At 30.9% G+C, this 9922-nt stretch overlaps 1 pseudogene; it reads right to left on the bottom strand.

Annotated features, from left to right (window-relative positions):
- Window positions 1–609: 609 nt before the first annotated feature.
- On the bottom strand, window positions 610–9720 carry LOC100777874 (cationic peroxidase 1-like; annotated as a pseudogene).
- Between the last annotated feature and the right edge of the window lie 202 nt (window positions 9721–9922).

The raw sequence follows: 9922 nt of genomic DNA, 5'->3' as shown, positions 1-9922 counted from the left end.
TTTGAAGATCTATAAGTGTAATGCTATTATGTCTTATTCATGGGCCAAAACAGAGCACCAGGTCAACCCATAAGCCCTAAAATTTAACACGGGTCCATAACCTGACACCGTCTATCTAACCAAGTCAGCAATACACCAAAATCATAAAATCAATCAGGAGGCAAAAATTCAGCCAACCACTTTTCTTAAGATTGAACACAACAAACCTTTAAGTCCTCAATGCATAATCTCATGGATTTTAATTTACCAAAAACTGTTATTCGATAAAAAATCAAAATCATATTCTTTTAAATATTTGTCCCGTGGGATGCATGTGTCCATCGAATGGGTCCATTATCTAGTTTCACTTTAATAACTTGCATTAACAATTAATTAAGGTGAAATTTTAATAAAAAATAATACTAAAATGACTTAAAATAAGACACTTAAATCTTGCCCATTATTTCAAGTAACCATTACAACAGTAGGAATATAGCCATTAATTAATTAAGTGGTAGGTTTAGCCAATTATTTCAATTGACTTTGCTGCATTATTTTCTGATTTGCCAGTTGGTGCCGCTAAGTGGATTAATGTTGCCGAACTTGATCACTGCCTTAGCGAAATCTCTTCTAAATTGTAAAGGGTTCGTGGCATAAAATGGATCCACCGTTATAGAGCTCTTGATCAGTGTGCAAAAGACCCTTTTTCTTCAGTAAATTCTTGTAATAAGCATTGTCAAAATGATTTGGAGTTATGATGTCTAAAGGAACTATGTTGTCATCACAACCTTCCAAGGGACACTTTGCTTGCAATGCTCTTGCATACGTGGGATTTATATTGCTTTCGTTATAAATCCTTCTTAGGACGAATAGACATTTGATGTAGCCTATAGTTTGAACACCTAAGTAACACATTCAATTTTCGTATATAAGAACTAGAGGCAGGTGATAATAAATATACATTTATTATGTATAGAAAAATAGATCCGAAGCATTATGGAAATTAATTACCTGAAAAAGCAACCGTTCCTTTGGCTGTTAAATTTAATTTTCCGTATGTGGCAAGATATATATTCATCAAGATCCATATAGGGAGAGGGTAAATTTGTTGTAACAGCACTTAGATTTGCAGTTGTGGAGTCTGTTCTACCTAATAGAACTCTCCAAGTTGGTCCACCTAGCTGGGAATCATGTTTTCATCCATCAGAAATCACGCTGGTAACGTGTAATAAAAAGAGGAGAGGAATAAAAAGAAAACATAATAAATATCATAGATAACACAATAAGGTGGACTTGTTTAAATTTAAAAAAAAATTAAAATAAGTTTGTTTTATATAAGTATTTTTTAAAGAAACAAGTAGAATTTGCTCCTAAAAATAAATATAAAATTATTTTTTTTAAGCAGAAACAGTTTAGACAAACATATTAAAAAAAATTAATTATTTTATTAAATAAACATTTATTTTAACAAATAAGTTTAAATAAACTAATCCTAACAAAACAAGTAAGCAAAGGAATGCAAAGAAAATAAAAAGTACAAGTTTCAGAAATAAATATTTGGCAGAGTTATTACACTTTGAGATTATAGTTGGTATTATGTTTTTTTATAACTTTAGTTTTAATGAATTGAGAGTTTATCAAGATTAGGACATGTCTCAAGATTCAAAATATAAAAATATTTATAGAATTAAAAATTAAATTTATATTCTTTTAAGATATAAGTTTATTTCTTATTAATTATATATTAAACTAATCTTTATTGATAATTGATATTATATGTTGTTTTGAAGAATATAAAATGAGCTTCATCCATAAATAATATGTATGGAAAACCATAATATATATATATATATACTAATTCTTTTAATTCAATCTTCGATCGAATTAAAATTTCTTATGAAGTATATCAACTCTCATTTTTTCAGGAAATTCTAGAACTAAATACTTCATTAAATAACAAAAATTATTTCATTAAATAAAATTAATTTAACATAATATATTTTTTTATAGATTTAGTTACTTATTTAGTTCCTATATTTTTAAAATTTATTTATTTTAGTCTCTGTAGTTAATAAATGAATTTTTTAATCCTTCAAGTTTATATTTTAATTTCCGAAAGATCTCTATAATTAAAAAAATTTAACTAACGGAATTAAAAAATTTTAGCAACAAATATTTTTTGAAAATTAAAATATAAATTTTAAAAATTAAAAGATTCACATATTAAACTTCAAAAATTAAAAAATTCACTTATTAATTGTAGGAATTAAAAAGAATAAATTTGAAAAATATAGGAATTAAATGGTAATTAAATATTTTTTATATATGAATAAGTGTCAATTATAAGATTACACAATTATAAATGTTCAATTTTATCCAAAATATCTTATACATGATCGTTGAATTATTGAAAAAGAGTGACTTCGATCAGCGGTATATGTACCAAAAAATTGACACAAATCATAATTTTGAAACCATTAACCAGCAGCTACAATCCAAACAGTTATTTCAATACTCACGGCAACAACAGAATCTCTCGCAGCAACAGCTAGAATGTCAGCGCAAGAGACAACACCAGGGCACAGCTTCTCCACTCTAGCTTTTACCTTCTCTATGATATCCGTACCATTTCTAGAATCAAGACTAGGAATTGCACTTTGTTCGCCCGTGAAATTTGCTGTGTCTTTCAACAAGTTTGATGCATCACATCCCTACATAATAGATATATTCAAGCAAGAAAATCAGAAGAAGAAAAAAACCTTAATTTTTCTATGAACCGGGTTAACCAAATAATAAAGGGATTTTTTTTTCTCTTTCTTCCGCATCATCCTATAAATATGTCTGTGTGACTATGATATTTTATGTGGTTTTAAATTGTTAAGTAATCTTAATTTTCATACGTAGAAGAATATTGGAACTCATGCATGAGGAAAATGCATATTGTACGAAATTGTATGATAAGTAGTATAAGGCATAAAATATTGAGGAAAATCAAAACTTGCTTGGACAAAGCAATCAATGAAATGAAGACGGAAGAAGGCTAAACCCATGGCAGGTTCTTTCCTCACAGCAGAGGTTATTTCTGCCTTAATGGCTTCAAGTGCCTGGGGACATTGTGAATTATAAAAGTCTGAGCGTAACTTATTAGCAGAAATCAGCTGAAGCTACCCTAATAAGGAATAAGAACAAACAAATGATAACTTTAAATTCAGGAAAAGTTGCAGACATGGTTCTAGAAATTTCTTTAGGTAGTGGAGACAAGAGAATTTGTGAGCACACGTGCCTGGTTGAGGGCCAAATATGGCAACCTTTATATATATAGACGTAAGATGCTTCACCATTGTTTTGTAGTGTAATTAATTACGTTGTTTTTGTACGTTCTTACTTTTTTAAGATATTATATCGATCCATTTAAAACCCAATTTTGGCCGGGTTCGTAAAAACATTTAAAACTTGAAATAGAGAAAAGGGAGATTTTTTTAAAGAAAAATGAAGTTACTTAGTCCCTTTCATTTTATGGTAGCATGAAAGGATTTACTTGTTTAAACCAGGTGCTCTTTATATTGTTAGAAAAAACTACAATGTACGTATATTTCAGACCATAAAATCAAAATCAATCGTTACCTTAATGAAAAAAATTCCACTAAAATATAATTTTGATTATCATAAATATAAAAATATTTAAAATTTATCTTTATAAAACTTTTAACACATTTTTTGTCCTCACAGTTAAAATGTTTTACTTTTTGTCTGACAAAAGTTCCGAGAATTACAACATATGATAATGATTTTTTATATTTATTATACATATAATTTATATTTATGTAAATGTAATTTTTTTTTTACAAAAATTATGCATATAATTAATATAAAAAAGAAATACACTGTAAATTCAAATATTTAAACCTTACTTCAGACTAAAAACAATATATTTTAATTTTGTGAAATTAATAAATGTACTGAAAATTTTAAAAAAACATAATTCTAAATATTTTCAGTGAGAATAAAAAATATATTTTAATCTTTTAAAATAGACTGCTCAATAAAACCTCTCTTTTAACCACATTAATAACCTCCCAAGAAAATTCTGGTGTTGTAGCTTTTTTTTTTTAACCTTTTTTTCATTAAACGAACTACAAAACTGATCAATTGATTGACCTTTAATTAATTTTCTTATGATTTAATAAATCTAATCATTTTCCAACACGGACCTAGAAACAAACATTCCCTTAATCTATTGCAAGGGCCATAATTTTTTTCTCCCGAATTACATTCATATGAGAATGTTTCATGTTAATTTCTTGGTGAAATCATCATGTAAAACACATAAAAACACAAAAATGGAATTGAATTGTGTGTTAAAACTTTTTCGCAAATTCTTTTTGAAAACAGAAGCTTTGATTGATCAATTAGACAATGTTTTAAAGCTTGCGAGAAGGAGGTGTTACAGAACAACATCATGAAAACCAAAACCATTTTATAGAAAGCAAATCACACCTTAATTTTGAAACACACGATTAGTAAATCAAATAAATAAATGTCGTATGAAGAACACAAGGAGATTTTTATATTGGTTCATCTCCATTAATAAAATTATGCTAGATTTTGGCAAATCACCAAATTCTACTATCTCTTGATCTCAAGAAACAAGTATTATTTCAAGTTAATTTTGGCTTTTGAATCTAGGTAGTTACATAGTTGCTTCTTCAAACAAACTCTCCAAGTATTCTTTGAGGGTAAAGTCACAATCCTTATCGTCCTATCAAACAGATGCACCAGTATAGCTCAAGAATTCTCTATGAAACTAAGGTTACAGAGAGTGTTTTTAAAGCACAAATACAATGGAATAGTTCAATAAAACCGCTAACTTGTGCTTCATAAACTTCTGGTATATCTATAGATGAGCATTTGAAATTAGTCATTGTCTTTTTATCTTCTTCTTGCTTAAATCTTATTTCGTCTGAACTTTTCTGAGAGAAAAAATGGAGGTTGGGTGCATTAAATGTCTTTTACCAATTAGTCACATTAATATGATATAGCATGTAATTTATCTTCGCTTTTTCGCATAGGATCTCGTGTTGCAATGAGCATATTTCGTTTTGTAACACACTAACATTCTCTTAACTTAATTTGACATACATTTTAAAAGATTTGGGGAACACTTTTTTGTTGACCTCTTGTCTGAAGTATAACTGTGTTGTCCTAGATCCAAATATATAAGTAGTCAGACAATAGAAGCAAAAATGATATTAATATGATATGTTATAAGCTTTAAATTGTATTGTGTGATTGTTATGAACAATGAATCAGCAGAAGCAGGGGACGCAGAGTATGGAACAGGGACAAAGAGGAAAAGCTAGAAACCACGATACCTGAGGGATTACGTGGCAAAATGAGTGAGTCAGCAACTTGTGAATGTATGTATACATGATTTTGATGATGCCAAAGAAGAATCAAACAAGGCTGCTTCAAATGATAAGCATTTGCTTCAAGAATAATTCAAGAGTGCTTCAACAAGCAAAGCCATGTTTCAAGATTCACTAAAGACCAAGTCTTGCCTTAAAACAAAGTGCTTTCAAGACATGCAAGGCTCTGGTAATCGACAGGAAGTGTAATCGATTACCAGAAGACAGGGTTGAGAAATAGCTGTTGAAAAAGGTTTTGAAATTGAATTTTCAACATGTAATCGATTACCATATGTCTGTAATCGATTACCAGCAACGAAACTTTGGAAATTCAAATTCAAAAGTCATAACCCTTCAAATTATAACTGTGTAATCGATTACACAAACATTGTAATCGATTACCAGTGGAAAGTTTTCAGAAAATCTGCCAACAGTCACATCTTTTCATTAGATTTGTGAATGGCCATCAAAGGCCTATAAATAGGTGACTTGGGCACGAATTTTATGCAGAGAGTTTTGCTTGGCAAAAATGTCTTATCCTCTCAAAAGACAATGAGAGAGATTCCAAAGGAACTTCATTGTCAAATGCTCTCTCAAAAGAAATCCTTGGCCAAACACTTGCAAAATCTATAAGGATTCCTACATGATCTTTATTGTAATATTCTTCTCTTGAAGAGAGAATTCTTCTTCCATTCTTCTTATTCAATGAGATTGGCTAAGAGACTGTGAGTCTCTTGTTGTAAAGCATCTGAACACAAGGGATAGGTTGTCCCTGTGTGGTTCAGACTTTGTAATGGATTTTACAAAGATAGTGGAAAACTCAAGTGGGTTGCTTGAGTACTGGATGTAGGCACGGGTTGTGGCCGAACCAGTATAAAACTGTGTTTGCATTCTCTCTTCCCTTATCTCATTTATGTTATTGCAATCAATTTTGCCTTACATGTTTATAGAACATTATTAAATTGATTGTTATTGCTTCTTTTGCATTCTAAGCCTATCCCTCTTAAGATTATTGAGGCCACAAGGTCCAACAAGTGGTATCAGAGCAGGATTCTTGTATAAAGTTTAAAAACTTCAAGAATAGATATGGCCTCATCCAAATTTCCATTTTCTGAGGGAAATTCTATCAATAGGCTCTTATGTTCAATGGTGAGGGTTATCATTATTGGAAAACCCGAATACAGATCTTTATAGAAGCCATAGATCTAAAGATATGGGAAGCCATTGAATTTGATTCCTTTATTCCTACAATGGTAGAGAGAAATGCAACTATATAAAAAAAAACTAGAGAAGAAAGAAGATGATGATGAAAGAAGAAAGAAGAAGATTCCTCTTTAGCCCCAAAATGCTGAGTGCGATAAACTTGGGCACATGAGATTCAATTGTCCTATGTTTAAAAGAAGAATGGAAAAATCCGACAAGATGAATTTCAAAGAGAAGAAAGAAAAGAAAGGATATATCACTTGGGAAGATAATGTCATAAATTATTCAAGTGATTCAGAGAAGAAAATCATAAGTCTGGATATCATGATGAAAGACTATGAAAATGGAGAAGAGCAAAGTCGATACATTGATAGCAATTTCTCCAAACACATGGCATGCATCGAAGTTTATTCATATTTCTCCCCAAGAAAAGTGAATATGAGATTTATGGAGACAACAAACAAAGGCCACTTGATCAACAACCCCAACAAGTAATATCAAATGATACCAACAGGTCACTTGTCTTTGATTGATTACTTTTGATGCTTGTTTTCTACTTGAGTTTAGACTGTTCTTGATGATTGTGATTGAATTTGATTGACTGTGTTTGATGATTGATTGATTGTATTTTTGATTGTGTGTTTGATTGTATTATCTTTGATGTTTGTTCCTGATTGAGTTTTTGATTGTTTTTAAAGAATCTATTAAACTTTTCAAATTAGTTTCATGTTTTAAGAAAACTATTTCAAATTTAGAAAAGGAAATTTTGAAATTGAAATTTGAAATTTGAAATTGAAAATTGAAAATTAAAATTTGAAATTTGAAATTAAAATTTGGAAGTTGGAAGTTGGAAGTAGTTATTGGAAGTTGAAAGTTAAAAATGGAAGTTGGAAGTTGGAAGTGGAAGTTACTGGAAGTTGGAAGTTGGAAATGAAAGTTATTGGAAGTTGAAAGTTGAAAATGGAGGTTGGAAGTTGGAAGGGGAAGGGGAAGTTACTAAAAGTTGAAGTTGAAAGTTGAAATTTGAAATTTAAAATTTAAAATTTGAAATTTGAAATTTGAAATTTGAAATTTGAATTTTTTTTAATAATAGAAATTATTGTGTATAGTTAGTTGATTGTTAATTTAATTAATTTGATTTGAAATATTTGATGATTGATTGTGTTTGATTGTGTTTGATTGATGTGTTATTGTACTTGTTTTTGCTTGATTAATATTGAATGATTGTTTTAATGCCTTTTGGTATCACTTATTCTCATACATTGCAACAAGTGGTAACATCTTTCTCCTTTCTATTCATGATTTGTTTTTGATGTTGACAAAGGGGGAGAGAAAGATAAAAGATAAAATAGTAAGAAAAATTATCTATTGTTTTATGAGACAACTTTTTATATATGAAAAATATGAAATCTTCAATTGTCTCATATAAGCAATCATTGTAAAACCAAGGGGGAGTAAACTATATGCAAATAGATATTTTCTTTGTTGTTGCTCCTAACCTACAGGTGGTTGTCATCATCAAAAAGGGGAAGAATGTAAATCATGAAGATTTTGATGATATCAAGAAGAATTAAGAATTTTCTTGAGAAAGGGGGAGAATGTAAATCATGAAGATTTTGATGATATCAAGAAGAATTAAGAATTTTCTTGAGAAAGGGGGAGAATGTAAATCATGAAGATTTTGATGATATCAAGAAGAATTTGCTTGAGAAAGGGGGAGATGTAAATCATGCAAGCTTTGATGGTGTCAAGAAGAAATCACATGTTTGTCATCATCAAAAAGGGGGAGAATGTGAATGTATGTATACATGATTTTGATGATGCCAAAGAAGAATCAAACAAGGCTGCTTCAAATGATAAGCATTTGCTTCAAGAATAATTCAAGAGTGCTTCAACAAGCAAAGCCATGTTTCAAGATTCACTAAAGACCAAGTCTTGCCTTAAAACAAAGTGCTTTCAAGACATGCAAGGCTCTGGTAATCGATTACCAGGAAGTGTAATCGATTACCAGAAGACAGGGTTGAGAAATAGCTGTTGAAAAAGGTTTTGAAATTGAATTTTCAACATGTAATCGATTACCATATGTCTGTAATCGATTACCAGCAACGAAACTTTGGAAATTCAAATTCAAAAGTCATAACCCTTCAAATTATAACTGTGTAATCGATTACACAAACATTGTAATCGATTACCAGTGGAAAGTTTTCAGAAAATCTGCCAACAGTCACATCTTTTCATTAGATTTGTGAATGGCCATCAAAGGCCTATAAATAGGTGACTTGGGCACGAATTTTATGCAGAGAGTTTTGCTTGGCAAAAATGTCTTATCCTCTCAAAAGACAATGAGAGAGATTCCAAAGGAACTTCATTGTCAAATGCTCTCTCAAAAGAAATCCTTGGCCAAACACTTGCAAAATCTATAAGGATTCCTACATGATCTTTATTGTAATATTCTTCTCTTGAAGAGAGAATTCTTCTTCCATTCTTCTTATTCAATGAGATTGGCTAAGAGACTGTGAGTCTCTTGTTGTAAAGCATCTGAACACAAGGGATAGGTTGTCCCTGTGTGGTTCAGACTTTGTAATGGATTTTACAAAGATAGTGGAAAACTCAAGTGGGTTGCTTGAGTACTGGATGTAGGCACGGGTTGTGGCCGAACCAGTATAAAACTGTGTTTGCATTCTCTCTTCCCTTATCTCATTTATGTTATTGCAATCAATTTTGCCTTACATGTTTATAGAACATTATTAAATTGATTGTTATTGCTTCTTTTGCATTCTAAGCCTATCCCTCTTAAGATTATTGAGGCCACAAGGTCCAACACAACTTTGTCAACAACAGCCTTGTCAGCACAATCAGCAAAGAATCTTCCAAAGATCTTCGACCGTTAGAAACGCCTTCTGATAGCATTATCCATATCATTTTGCAAATTCCTCCAAGGCACATATACCAAATTCTGTTAGAATTACACAATTCTAGAATAGAATAGAAAGCTTATAAATAGAAATTGATGTAATTCAAAGAGCAAAATGAATAATACGAAATTCCCCTTCTTTACCTTTTCTTCTTGGAGGTGCTAGATCCTCGAATTCTAGCCTCTGACCTCAGGGTCATAGTAACTTGGTGCTTTCATTGAGCCCAATTGCCATGGCTGAATCCACCCGTTCCAAGTCCTTTGATCGACTTGAGGAGGCAATTGCCAAACTCGCCACTAGCCATCTTCACGTTTCACAAAAGCTTGATAACCTTATCAACCGCGTCACCGCCCTCGAATCCAACCCTTATTCCCCTTCGTCTTCCTCCACTAACCCTTCTCACCACACCCAAACACCTTC

This window comes from Glycine max, chromosome 1 (assembly GCF_000004515.6).
Source record: "Glycine max cultivar Williams 82 chromosome 1, Glycine_max_v4.0, whole genome shotgun sequence".
NCBI lineage: Eukaryota > Viridiplantae > Streptophyta > Magnoliopsida > Fabales > Fabaceae > Glycine > Glycine max.
This window is presented reverse-complemented; position numbering and strand designations above follow the sequence as displayed.